Source organism: Dermacentor andersoni, chromosome 1 (genome assembly GCF_023375885.2).
Source record: "Dermacentor andersoni chromosome 1, qqDerAnde1_hic_scaffold, whole genome shotgun sequence".
Lineage (NCBI taxonomy): Eukaryota > Metazoa > Arthropoda > Arachnida > Ixodida > Ixodidae > Dermacentor > Dermacentor andersoni.
In genome coordinates this window covers 25,196,212-25,211,400 of record NC_092814.1, presented here as the reverse complement: position 1 = coordinate 25,211,400, position 15,189 = coordinate 25,196,212, and positions in this window count along the sequence as shown.

Here is a 15,189-nt window from a genome sequence, read left to right as displayed (position 1 = left end):
GTAGATTGCAGATTTTCGTCGAAAGCCGAGAAAAGTAGTAGTACCTGTGAGAGTAGCAGCACGTTCATAGGTGAACTCGAAGTGCTAGCAGCTAACGAAGCCCTAGTGGCAGCAGAGGCCGTTAAAGGCCAGAGTGAGAGCGACGAGGTGCTGTGCCAACAGAGGACTGTAGAGACAGCTAGGCCAGCTGCGAACAAATTGGCACAGTTACCGCGCGTGTGCGTCGCATCTCATGGTAGCGAGGTCGTTAGCGAGGCACAGAATACTACGAACTTGACAGACGCGAGCACCCATGTCAGGTCAGATCTGCGTGCAGAAGTGAAGTGCGAACTGGACGATGCAGTTGAGAATAGTTCTCGGGGTGGCGAGCTCCGTAGTTCGCGAGAGAACAACTGCATTGTTCAGGGATCGGTGCGGCTCTCCGCCAGTCTAGATAGCCTAGATAGGGATGATTCAGTTGTTAATCATTCGGACTGTGCTGTGCGCGTGAGACAGCGATCGATACCGACGGGCTGTGTGCAGATGCACAGCGTGAGCTGGGCAATGTAGTAGAGGGCAGTTCGCAAGAGTGCGAGTTGTCTAACTCGAGTAAAGCCTGCTGCATTGTTCCAGAGTCGGTTGGGCTGTCCGCCAGTCGAGGCAAAGTGAGAGTAGATTTAAATGTAAATCACTCAGACTGTGCGGGTAAGAGACCGATCCGGGCCGACGAAATGTGTACCGGCCCGCACGAGGCACGAGAAGGCGACATGAAAGCGAGTGCAAAGAGAAAGCGCCGAAATAAGAAGCGCGGTAAAGACCGAAAGACGGTAACTAATGTAGCGCCGCCAAAGATGGCGAGAAACCCAGAAGGGCAGGGCGCGGAGAAAAGACAGGTGCGGTCGTCAGGGACGATGTTGACGCATCAAACACGTTCGAGCCACCGGTCAAAGGGGGACCGAGAAGCTTGTTCTGCACGGACGCGGACAAAGGGCACGGGGCAGTCAAATTCCTCGTCGTTCCGTCGTTCTCTTCGAAGCTCAGCGTGCAGTACAAAGAAGCGCAAGGTGGCAAGACGAGACCAGGTGGGGAGTAGCGACGCGGTCAGTCGAGGTCATGTTGAAAGCGGGGCGCCAGGACGCAAATTGGCAGGGGACTGTAACGTCTTGGGGGAGCTGATAGTTAGTCAGCCCTTTTGTTGTTCCTCGGCAGCCAGAGTAGCTTTCAAACCGCGGCCACCTCGGGTCCGACTCAAAGTATGAGTCAGACGAAAGCGTTTGGAAAGGGAGGCCAAGAGCCCTTCCGTAGAAACATGTTGTTTTGTTTGATCTTTTGAGCATCGGAGAATTTTCGCGAATTGAGACTGGGATTTCTTTCAATGTGTAAGGTTTGAGCTTTGTTTGTGTTTTCGTTAGAGAAGCTCCGAGATTTGAAAGATGCGTTTTATGTAAACCTGTAGTCTCGCGAGATGTTCATTACTGAGTACATAGGCTTTCTTTTTTGTGTGTGTGTGAGTAACCTGTAGGTCAAGGTTATCGTTGAGAGGCCTATCGTAACGTGCGTGTGTGTTATTTAACCTTCTTTCTTTTTAGGTGTTTTTGATTTTTCTAAGGTTAAGCGCGTAGATTTTCAGTAAGTGCGTGATTTGCACTGAGAAGAGCTCTTAGGTCCATTAGCGCGTGTCCTGTGTGGACGGAAGGAAGCAGAACGTTTATGACTGGGTTGCTCGGGTGTGTCGAAGGCAGCCGTATTCTGACTTCTCTAGTACGCGTGCGAAGAGCTAGTTAGTAGAAGACACATTTGTTCAAAGGTTCCTCTGTGTTGCGTAAGTTACGCAAATTTGGTTGTTTATTTAAGGAACGTGTCCTGTGTGGACTAAAGGAACAAATGTGAGTCAGCGTGATGAAAACTTTGTTGGATGCAAGCACGTGTTCGGAATAGGGACCACAAAGCTAGCGCGATTGTGATTGCGTACCTGTGGAGTTGGCCAGACGGTTCAGTGGCAGCCGTACATGAGATAAGTACGCCACTGTGATAGGGTAGGAACAGGCTGTTCGCGAAGTTATGCTGCTGAAGTTATGATTGAGTATTGGTGTTTGAAAGGCTTCGGTTTAATTCTGCGTAAACCATTACTCTTGTGCAGCGCGACGGTCGGGTTTGGTCGAACTCAGGAGGAACGTGAACGCTCGCTTTGGCGGCACGAAATTTTGGGACCAAATTTGGGATTCCCAGTTGAGTGACTTGCATGGAAATTGTGATAGGAGGCCTGGTGGGTTAGCAGCTAATTCCGGGCATTTGAACGCTGAGCGGTATTGTGTTGCCGGGTCGACTCTTCTGTGCCAGTTGTTGTAAGATGGTTGAAGGCATTCCGAGTACGCAGGGGTTGCAGAGAGCAAAGCCGTCATCTTGCTCGCCAGCCATTCTCTTCCTGCCCAGCGGTTGCCAGCACTGGCCAGGCGAGACTTTCCGGGCCATGGAGGAGCTGTTAAGAATGGCCGTACGGGGTGGCAACGTGCCAGCTTTCAGCCCGCTGCACGTGTTCCAAGCCCACCAGTCGGGGCGCCTTCCGAGAACTGCGGACGGCCGGCAGCCACGTGGCTAGCGATCAACTCCGGAAATTGGTACTTGGCCGAGCCACCCGGGACAAAGCAGTTCTACGAAGCCCTCTGACGTCGGCACTGAAAGCTGGGCGGTACCGAGAACTGCGGATGACCGGCAGCCACGTGTCGCGCGGTCAGCTCAGGAATGTGGTACTTGGCCGCACCACCCGAGACGGAGCACAGTTCTACGAAGCCCTCGGTCGTCGACTCCGGAGCCTTTGTGTGTATGGGTTCGCACCTGTGTGTTTGCGTGTGTGTGGGCGTAAACGATAGTGCGGGGCGGCGGCAAGTTTACAATGCTTGGACGAACCTTCCCGACCATTCGTGCTCCGTCCACGACCGAACGATGACGTCGAACTATGACGTCAAGCGGAGAGCTTATAAGCAGCGTTTGCCGGCTGCTAGGGTGTGCTCGTGTCGTGCTCGTTGTCGGGAGCTGAGTGCTCCTTGTCATGCTAGAAATGAACTAGTGAGCTGTGTGCTCGTAAACTGTTTGCTGTATGTTAGTTTTGCGGGCTCCATATTGGAGTCGCGCTACTCTGCCAATGTATCCTGCTTAAACTGTTAATATGTAAATAAATCCTGTTCACCGAGTTCCTGTCTACGACCTTCATCTCCTTCAAATGGTGGCAGCGGCGAGATAGTCCGACGACTCCTACATCTGGTCGACAGCGGTAGGATCGTCCGACGAATCTAATACCGTGCGCAAAAGCGCGCGAGCTGCGAGTTCTCACTGTTCATTTCACGCAGCCTTTACCCTCCCTGTTTAAAACGCTCTTAGTGCCGCATCAATATGGTTACGGCGTATTAAGCGAAACCTTGCGCAAGACGATCAACGGTGATGTGCAGGCGCGCCAAGCGAGCGGCCTTCAAAGTCGCCCTGAGGATCGTCCCACAGTGCCTTCGCCGTATTCGATTCTATTACGGGTATTTCTGAAGTGCTGCCTGCCGAATAACTTTGGTCGCATGGGGGGCAGAAACCGTCATCGCCGACGGTGACAAAGAAGTCAGCGGTAACAACGAGTAATTGTGCAGGCACTCGTCCTTTCACGGCATTTTGCGACGGCAGTTCGCAGTAACGAGGAACAAACTGCGCCTTGCGAGCACCCGCTTTTATACGTCGTTTAATGTTTCCTTGCGGCATCACTTCGTGTAAGATATATATATATATATATATATATATATATATATATAGTTTTTTGTGAGACCGAAACTCCCCTCTCACGTTATATTAGTGGTCGCGTCATTTCGTGCATATACGCTAAGTGTTTAATTGGTTTTTTTTTTTTAGCGACGTGCCACAAGGGATACACTGTCCGACAGCCGCTGAGCCAATTCGTATATTTAAGAAGCTGTGTTGATGCAGCTTTCTCTTGCAGAGGCCGACAAATTTAATGTCTTGTCATCGGCCACAAGAAAAGCGAGCATAATAATGTAACGTGGTGCGAAATGTCTTCACCAGTGGTTCAGCCAGGAATTTATACTTTGAAATTGAGCCTTTAGGCCACGTGTTCACACGCGCCAGAGCGTTTCGACAGGCTGCGCAGTGCTTTGAACAAGTGAGAGGCAGAAATAATTTTATTTTTGGGTAACAACTGTTGACGGACGGAATATAGAGCAGCTATACAAAAGCGATGACGGCGGTTCGTCACGCGAGGGAAAACAGCAGTCATCACATACAGATGTCAGTGACAGTGATTGTTAGATATACTTCCGGCTAAAGGATATGGTTCTGTGTTTTGTTTTGAACTGATCGAACAGTAGTAATTAGAGTGAATTATGAAATCAGAATAAAATTTATTCTCGCTCTATATGCAGGTGCGCATGCAACGACCACTATTATGAGAATAAGAGTTAGTGGAGACCAATGTGTAAGTAGGAGGAATACATGTGGCGGAAGTATTACATTTCCTTTACGAAAAATCACAAGATTTCAATACTTCGAAAACGGATATGTTTGTAACACTATTACATCGTTCATTATTGCTTCCTTTTTTTCTAGGTGTACACTATCGAGAAAATAACTATTTAACGGGGAACAAAATTTAATCTAGTGGATATTGCATTAGACAGTTCTCGTAATAGTCATCTGCGGAAAGAGTCAAGCAAAATTGTTCGCAAACGGCGTGTTAATTGTAAACGGCCCTGTCGCAGCGCAACAAAAATCGTCAAACGACATAAACGCAGGCGACGCGTGGACTGTACAGTTCTAGGAAAACATTTCAGTTGGATGTTTTCACTGGGGAGGGTGGAAGAAGCGATTATACGAAGCCGAATTGTGAATAGATGTCAAAATCTACAATTTTTGTAGCTATTGTCGATTCGTCAAAGAATAATTAAGGCTGCATGCCAATCAATGTAAATCATAAAATGGAGCATTTCTGCTGTCGACGTGGATTTGATTGGGAAGAACTAGAATTAGATCAAGTTCTTCCAATTTTTGCACAATGAAGTAATGACATTCAACAAGCAAGCAGTTAAGAATTAATAAATTCATGGTATATCATGAGTGTTTTTGAAGCGCCGTCTCCTGTGAAGCATATCTACCATTTTCGTGCAAAGCTCCCTGGAAAGCATATTGACTGTGCATGCATGCACGCACATATCGAACTTCGTGCTCATATAGACGTGATGTTTTGACGATAAATATTTATTAAAATTCAAATTATTTATTTCTGCCTTGTAAAGCACAGATAGCGGAGGCGCAGAAAAAGCTGTCAGATACAGATTGACAAAGCCGCAGCCTCCATTCGCTTGGCACAGCCTTTACAGCGAGACTTTTAAAACAAAGATAATTGCACACGGTAATAACAGGTATACAATAATGAGCGAGTAGAAAAGGAAACTAAACAAGCTTACACAATATTTAGACAATACTTCCAAAAAAGAAAACAGAACCTACTTGCTAAGATACATAGCACTCAAAGTACTGTTCGACACATTGAAGAGGTCAAAATTATTGTATACATAAGCTATATACATATTCGTAAAAGCCACCAATCCCTGCAAAATAGAGAACGCAGATTTATATTACACACGCGCACGCACGCACGCACGTGCACAAGAGCCACACCAAAAGGAAACGGCAACGCGCACATAGGAGGCGCCTGAAAAAAAGAAAAGTCTGGGGGAACCGCGTCCGTCTGGCGCTGTCGCATCTCCCTCTCCCAGAAGGAATGGAAAGGTTCTTGGAAAAGCAGGGACGGGCGATTCTCTCCGTCAGCATCAGCTCCCACCAGCGAGGACGGGGCTAGAAGCGAAGCGGGGCTTTCTTTGCTATAAATTTTTTCTTCGTCAGGCGCAACGCCGCCTGCTCGCGGGAGCGCAGGCAGGGGCGCGAGTTGCCGCCAAACGCTAGCTCTGGATGCCAGCTCGTTACGCGTCTCTTGGTAGACTAGTTGGTGCATTTCTGTTATCATGGACTGCGCATATACACGTCAACTACACAAAAGTGACATGGACAAGAACAGCGCAAGCCCTTTCCATGCAGTGGAGCCGCCGTGTCTAGCCGTTCAAGATATGCGTACTCGTAAGTGGAATTTTAATTTCACGTTGTGTAATGCATGACCGTCTTTTTCAAGTGAACAAAACTTGCTTTGTATTGCGTAAATGGTTTTGCAACGTATGATGAACTTCTTTTTTTGTCTTAATTTTTTTCTGACAGGAAGAAAAAAAAGAAGAGGCTTTATATGAGAACGGATCAAGCGTTCGAGAGTTGGGACAGGGAAATGTGAGACGTACTTTCATGTATATATTTCTAATATTATGTTTTCGTCTTGTAAGCGTGACGTATTTTCCTTAATTTTCTCTAGGAAACACGGGAACGACACTGCTTAAATTGAAGCACAGTGGGCGAATGACCTGCTAAGCTCGCAACTGTTATCACCATTCGGGAAGAAATCAGGTAAGACGCTTGTCTGGTTGTCATTACGGAAAAGTCATAATTAATTAGAAGTTGCTTTCGTTCCTTTCCACAGATGAAAAAACAAAACTGTAAATACCCAGTACTGTACGATATACGTCTGGTGCATTACAGGTAAGAATATTGTGTGTGGCACTTCTCCGCATATGGACTAGAGTAGATCTAGGAATATCAGACAAAAATTAAGACACGTACGGGAAACCCTGCGGACAGCCCATATGCAAATTGTTCTTCAATGTTTCTGTTATCGCATTTTCGTAGTTTACGTGTAATAATTTGTCACCGCGGTCTCGACGTTATGTATACCTATACATTTGTCTTGTGGCAGTCTACGTGCTATTTTGTTTGTGCAACAATGTGTTGTATTCATTTATTGCGCTGCCTGGATGTTTTTTATTTTTTTCAATGATATTCTGAGCCGTCAGTAAATCTGTCCTTCCTGTCATGTTTCCTTGGGCGGCTCTAAAGCGTGAATCACGTCGCAGAAGCTGAACGAACTAATTTTCGCTGAAAGTGCACAGTATATGTTCATTACATGCATGTGCAACGACAAAATATTTTGACTGTGTCAGGATCGGGATTTCTTGCACACGACTATGAAAGAAGTCCACTAAATTATCTGCATGGTTCACAGGGCTATTCATTACTATATTATTTGTTTGTTCGTTTCTTTCAGTTTTTATGAGCACTAACTATCCAAGCTTCACTCTCGACGCTGACAGAGAAATGCTGGATGTTATGGACCTCAGACTCTGGAGTTTTGCAAGACGCGTAGCGACACCTGCCGGTGCGAAGAGCCAGTAATTGAGTAGTGCGAAGCCCGACTCCCTTGTGAAGTTGCCTATGCAGATAGCGACTGCGAAAGAACGATTTAACTAGATTTTGGTCCATATTGCGAGTGTTTTGCGCATTTAACACCCAGACAGAGAGCTATGGCTTTCTACGATAGTCGGACGGGCCGCCGAACTGCCATAAAGCGCTTGCACTCTTCAGACTGATGGCGGAAACGACGGCAACCGCGATTGCTCCGCGCGCTACGAAGAAACGCCGCAATCGACGCTACTGTTGTGTTGTAAATTGCCATGAACGTGAAGGACGGAATAACAACGTTGAGTTTTACCGATTTCCATCGCGATCGTATGGAGGGGAAAGGCGAGAGCGCTGGATACGAGCCGTTCAACCTGTTGGGTAATCGGGTTACTTGCATTCCCCACAACACAGCGGCTCGCATGAGAAAGTGCGACAATTTTGTTCTTCTGTAATTTTGTTGTGTAGCTCTGACAGAGGACCGTGGTAACCAAGCGAAAACTCGAGAATCTGCAGCCGCCACTTCGTTGGTAACAGAAAAAAAAACAACGTTGCGAACCATGCTGCTTATGTGCCATCGATATCTCCAGCTTTTAACAGACGTCCGCCTCCGCTTGACTCAACAAGTGGAACGGAGAGATTTGGCAGGTCAGCTTAACCAAACATTTTGGTTCTTTTATGAATTCAAAATCATTTTCTATAGCATCGTTGTATCGCGAGCTCATTTCCACTTTCGATATTTTGTGTCCTGGGCCGATACAACAAGCACGCTTTGCAATGTGCTGAGCCTGCTCGACTGCGTTTTTCAAATGTGAGCAATAAAGTTGCTGTAGAAGCACTGGATGAGTAATTGCGAAGTAACGCACGTGTGTAAAGAAAAAAATGTCGCGTTTATTTACATTTATTTGTGCGCGCTTGTTGCTCGAAGCGTCTGCGAAAAGTTCAAATTAAGGTACTGAGCGATGCTGTAGCTCCTGCGAGAAAGAAAGATGGAGCGCGTAGGCACTGTAGCAAGCTTACTTTCGTTATGATCGCACGCTGTTTGCTGCCTTGGAAAACGTTTTCTGTTTGCTGCCCTGGAAAAGGCTATGAAAGGATTTACTCTCTGTAAATAATTTCGTGACAAAACATTACGATAAAATACATAAAAATATAGGAGATACTTAAGTCTTAATAATTATGTTCAGGACATATTCAATATGAACCAATTTGAAATGCTTAGATTTTTATGCTGATATGCCTATAGACAAACCTGATGCTCTCTGTACTTGCGAGTTGTAGCACGCCGAAAAAACACTTGAGACTTTATTTTATATTGTACACGTACTTCGCCCTGCTGAGCTTCCTTTCCGACGCGTGAATGGGCGGAAGCTTTCCAGGTCCTTGATTTTTAGGAAACCGTGCCTCAACGCAAGCGAAAGAGAAGGGTCCATTGTGGCCTATGCGCCTTCCCTTGCGGACAGCTCTCCTTGCACTACTCAGTTTGCGCCAAGGCTGCGATGGGGGCGCTGATGACGGGTTTTTCCGCAGCGCCGCCTGGGCAGAGTCTGAGGTCTATACCGTTCAGAGCCAAGAACATGGGAACGGCTGAAAGAGAGCCTCTCGGGCAGTATGGGAAACTCTCACAGCAGACCAGCGCTGTCCCTTAGCTGTATCATACTATTTCAGGGAACAAAGACTACTTGCAAATTCTTAACATTGCTGCACGAAAAAATTAATGTATTTTATGATTGCAAAATAAATACCTAAAAAGAAAAAACATTGCGTTCACGCGTTTCTTTTGTTACGTGTTGCATATTTACGCTAACGAGTACAGAGAATTAGAGGCGTTTAAATACGCATATATTGTCAGCGCGAGTTAAACGCCTCTAATAAACTGTATACGTTGACCTGAAAACCCAACACGCAGCAAAAAAAGAGAAACCTGAGGTGTTTTTAATATAAAAAATAATGAAAAATACCGTCCGCACCCGACCGATGGCCAACGGCAAACCGGTGTTTACGAAATATTGGGTCGTAGTCGGCCCGCATGCAGTGTGCACGTCGGCTACAGTGGTCGGGCCCAAGTCACTTGCCGATGGTCGCTAGACGTGAGGTCAGTGTCAATCCCCGATACCGGCCCTCCATCGGGCGCCGAGGTCTGGCCAACCGTTTTGCAGTCGGCCAGAGACGTCGGGCCGATTTCGTAACGGGGACTTTGTTGCTTCGGCTCTCTGTAAAAAAATCATTGAAACACTGCGATAGCTATGCGTCGAACAGTGTACAGCGCGTTATTTGCGCCCATGTGGGCGTTTCACGTGCATTTACGCACGTCCTGGTATTTATTCTGAACCAAATTGCGTATTGATAAAGTTTTGATATTGGCTCACGCAGGTACGCGTTGTCAGTAGAGTTTAGCGCTATTAATTTTACGCTGGATCCACGCTTCTTTTCCATGACGTGCGTATAGACGCTATGAGAGAGTACCAAGTGCGCGTATTTATAGTAGGTAGTCATTTTGGGATGATAGATATGTAACGGCCGTGTAAGCCGAGAAAAAGCACTGAAATGTCTTATCTAAATTAAGATTTCAGTGCTTTTTTGGGTGTCTAAAACATATCCAAAAACAGATTAGCACATCTTCCATACGTTTACGCAAAACGTACTCTAACCGTCTTATGCCGTTTTAAAGACGTCCTAGCAAGATGTAAGCAGAAGACATCTTAACAAGACGTCTCCTAGCCTTTTTTTGCAGAACGGCTTTCAGACGTGCGCAAAAAGATCTCGCAGCCGTCCTAAATAGTTGACGTTTTGGTTCATTTTGGCTGGTCCAAGACTTCTTCAAAACGTCGTGTTCAGTGGGCAATATGACCCCTCCCCCGAACGAAATTTCTGGCAACGCCACTGACGGTGCCTACCGTTTGCAAACATGGTTAAGTCTATATGCTGTAGCTGTGATGGAAAGCGTGCGAGGGCGACTAGCGAAGGGTGGCCTGATGCACGCGCGAAATGTTCCCAATTCGGAGCAGGTGCGGGTCGGCGCAATACCTGCCATAAACAACTTTTGCACAGCATGTAGCAGGATTTCCTTCACGGCGCAGCAGTTCCATCACTGCACCACATGACCACAAGGAACCACAGCGATCTGCCCGCTGCGTGCAGGCACCGTAATTTTTGATAAAACGCGGCATTAAATCAAATTTTTCATCTATTTAGACGTAATGTATTTAAAGGGCCCCTGAAACGGTTCGGACAAATTTTGTAGACGCGTAGCGTACAGCTTAAGTAGAACATTCACACCACAATTTAAGTGAAGCGTTAAGTATTAATGGAGCTACAAGCGATTAGAAGTTACCCTCCTCCCTAGTCATGCTTTTCCTCCTCAACTCGTTCGCCGAGCGATCGGGGTTAAGAGGAAGCTTTAGCTCGGGTGCTCCTATCTAAATACATGTAAAAGGAGAATTCGTTTTTCCCGGCAACCACTGCACTAATTTTGACGGGATTTGCTGCATTTAAAAGAAAAGCTTAAAATCTAGTGACTGTTGGTTTCGAATTTTCGATTTAGGTCCTCAAATTTTTATAAAAATTTGGCAAAAATTGCAAATTTTCAGAAAACGAAACTATCAAGTTTACAACTCCGTAACTCAGGAAGAAAAAATGATATCGCAATTCTGTGAATTGTACCTGATAGCACATCTAAAGCGGACAAAATTGATATGTTACACATGAACCTCAAAAAATGTAGTAATGTGTAATTACAACTTTTGCAGAACCTTCGTTAACAAAGTAACAAATTCACGTAAGATGTAAAATGACATATCAAATTTGTCCGCTTTGAATGGTCTAATGGATGCCGTTTACAGAATCGCGATATCTGTTCTTCATGCAGAGCTATTAGCTTGTAAACTTTGTGCTTCTATTTTTTTCAAACGTCTGAATTTTTGAAAATCCTTTTAGCAAACTTCAAGCCCTAAATCAAAATTCCGCTTCCAACAGTCACTAGAATTTAACTTTCTCTCTCAAATGCAACAAGTTTCATTAAAATCGGTCCAGGTGTTATCTCAGAAAAACGTTTTTGCGTTTTTACATGTATTTGAATAGGCCGCGTCGGAGTTGGGCCCGAGCTAAAGCTTCCTCTTAAGCTCCGCCTTCACTGGTTTCGCGTCACGATGCGACGTCACATCGTCCACTTCCGGTTGTTTTGGAGCCCGCCCCCGCCCGCGTGAAACCTCTCCGCTAGCCGCTTGGCCGTCGACCCCAAGCGAGAGCTATCGAAGCAGCGTGCGTTGCGAGCATTCTGTCGTAGCGCCGAGCGTGTCTGGTATTCCGGTAACCACAGGCAAACTGGTCATTTCGGCAAATGACTGGAGGCATAAACTCAAGCTGATGAAGGAACTTTAGCGTAGACGTACGTGCGGCCTGATCGGTCTGCACGGTCCAGCCACTTGTTGGCGCAGCGCTTAACCAGCCAAACAAAGCGCTAATATTGCTCTAACCAAGTGTAAAACATTTTAAACATTTATAAAAACAAAGTGTTGATGATTACACTCCTGCGAAAAATACACACCAGCAGCCAAAGAAGAATACACTTCGTTACTGCTACTGTGTACGGTTGAACTCTCTGCCACCAGGTGGCTGCACCGTGCAGACCATTCGCATTTGCGATTCTGCTCATCCCATGGCTCATCCCGTTACGGCAGTCAAGTGGCCAGACCCTGTCCTCTTGCGCTTGCATTTGCCCTAATACAGGACTCGCGAAACGCTATTGCGTTAGTAATCTTCCGGTGTAAAGTGACGGCCACAAACGCGCAAACCCTGGCGCCGATCGGATAGCGGCAGTCCGATACGCAGCAGCCAGCTCGCTCGTATGCTGCCTTGCAGAGGGACACGATGTCGCAGCTTGACATATTGCCACTCGCTACGTTTGCAGTCCACAAAACAACAAAGTCGAATCATAGTGCTCGCGAAAAGACTGAGACCGACTCTGACCGCGGAGCTCTCGTCAAAATGGAGTACGTTGTAACACAAGCAGACGACACTTGCTGTTTGCCGGAAGTGCTTGGGTGTACTGAAAAATTGTTCTTGTGCATTCTCTTTATGTTACTTTCTTTTTATAAAAACAAATTAACTAACATTCCAATTATTACGAAGATCATTTGTTTACCATAAAGTTGGAAAAATTATTGATCACGCGCCCTGGTCAGCCAATCGGATAGCTCGCCCCACTGACGTCATATGGGTGATTTTCATCATATGGGTAGGGGCGGCTTAAAATTCCGCCGAGCAGCGTGCTCCGATCGGCAGCGATGTGCATTTTTAAAACCTTATAATAAATTACACGCTTTACGCGGAGCACTTAGATGTGTCAATTAATGATCAGAAGGACTTACTCTAACGACTCAGTACGTTTGTAGAAAATCGTCAAAATCGTTTCAGGGTCCCTTTAACAAAACGATATTAGCATGTTGCGGATTTTCAATTAAACTAGTTATTTTTGGTGACGTCATGCGCGACACCAGCGAACTCCACTTGGACTCCTCTGCCGACACATCCGTGCACTCAGATTCGGCCTTAATTATAATTACTAGGGTTTTATGCCAAAACTAGATGATTATGAGGCACACCGTACTGGACGATAAGCGCCCGAGGCATAACGGTTTTAGTACAGGACTTCTGTGCTAGAGGTCTTTTCGAATCCGGCTGTTGGACAACTTGACTTGTTTATAATATACCATAAATATCAGACTCGATCGCGGCAACTCACGGGCACATATCGGCCCACATTTTATAGCGAAGCTGTATGTGGCTAGTTTCCTGCGGATCGAAGTCCGTAGACCAAAAACTGTGGGCCGATCCCCAAGATAGTGCAATACCGGCCGACCCGTGGCGGAGGTGAACCAGGCTTGAAGCACTCTGCCAACTTGCAAAATTAAGTTGAATATCTTTGGTCCAAATACAACGTGTATCAGATATTAAGCTAAGGGGAGATACACCGTACATGTAAGGTTAGCCTGTGTAAAGATGTTTCACCGCAGATTCTTCCCTGCACGGCAAGCCTTGTGCAAACTGTACTGTTGGCAGGTTGCAGTCTTGTCAGTACTGCACCCAATTTACGAACCAACTGTTTTAACGTAACTATTGATGAAATAATTTATCTGTAGGAAAGCTGAACTGAAGTGCTGCAAAGAGCCTAAAAGCATTGTGGGATCTTCTACCTACAGGAATTTGCAGCTTGGGCAGCCTACTCGGTCATTTTACCCAAACTTTGGTCATATAAAAAAAAGGTTCCCCAACTCCACAACTTTTTCAGGTGTTCAAGATTTCTCCATACTTTGCCAGGTCGCTAGACAGCCTGTAAATACCCGTGTCACATGGGCGTTTGGAAGGCCTTTCAACCAATCATCAGTTGACTCAAAGGTCAAGTTCGAGCTGCTACACGGGCGGTTTCGAAGGCCACCGAGTCAACAGAGCACCCTACAACTCTATCGAAATCTCGATGGCCTTTGAGCAACGGAAGCGGAAGCAGCGCGAACATGCCCCTTCGTTCAGTCTGCTCGTACTCATGGTTAGAAAGACCAAAAACCAAAATGCTCTAAAAATACTATATGAGCGTTATTAATTCAATAAAGTATTTTTGCCACTTGATATGTGCGAACTGCACATACTCTCGACAACAGCAACGTGCTTGTGGTCATTCCTTCCTCCATGTTGTCTAGTACGTTCTCTCTCTACTCCATGTGCTGCCAGTCACGGAGTCTATTATCATCAAATTGTTGACGATCAGCAGCTCTTCCTCGATGGTGTCGGCTTCCGCCTTCGCGGCCTGAATCTCGGCATCAAGCTGCATGATCGCACCCATATAGAATATCATAGCAGACTTGTCATCTTGAGCCTCTGTCTCTGTCACCCATAGCGACAGAGAAAGAGTGCAGTCACAGCGCACTTTGAAGTTTGAGACATGTAAACACACACCAAACGGCAGCCGCATCGAGCGGCACAAACGTTGCCGCAGTTTCGCTACTCAACAACTAAACGTATATGTATGGCAATGTATAAAATTTTTTTTAATGTATAAACAAACAAAAGAAATTATAGTGCTTTTAGTGGTTTTAATGTTTCGCGACATGAAAACGAAAATAAAGATCCGCAGCGTCACACAACTTTGCGAGAAACGCCTGAACCACTCAATGGCCTTTCAAAAGTGCAGTGTAGCAGCGCGACAACTCCTTTGAGTTGATAGAATAGTGGTGTTTCGAAGGCCGTCGACTGGAAGGCCTTCCAAATGTATCCGTGTGACACAGGTATCAGTTGCTTGGACATCAGTTGTGAATGGCACTACACCCATAAAGTAAGCGCACTCGACAAATTACTCGGACTCGATATTCGAAGGTAATTTCTCTAGAATATTTCTGTTCGAGCTCATAGAGAAATTTCACTATTCTAACACCCTTAACCCAGGAAGCATCAGCAGGCAGCCTTGTATTCAGGGTTAAAACCTGCTGTAGCATGTGTAGTCAGCAGTCTTTTCTTTGGCAGGCTGCATGGCCAAACCAGACAATTTAGCTTTGTGGAACTGGCAACTTACTAACTTAAATCCAACTGCTGCTTTGATGTGCACTTTAATGATGCTGGCATTATCACAGGATTTCTATGGCTTGGCCCATCAACAAGTGACAGCTAATTAAAATAACGTGTCAGCATCAGTTTACTTCACCCAGTGACCGCTAACTATAAGCAGTTCATAAAAGCAGAGCCCGTATTATTGAGCAATAATGACACAAATGTGTGACATACTTGCCACTTTTTTTTTTCTTCGAGAAAAAAATACACGAGGAGACTAGCACAAGCTTACCGGCCCCCAAAACTCGGCAAGTCAGGTCGTTCATAAAATATGCACACTTACAA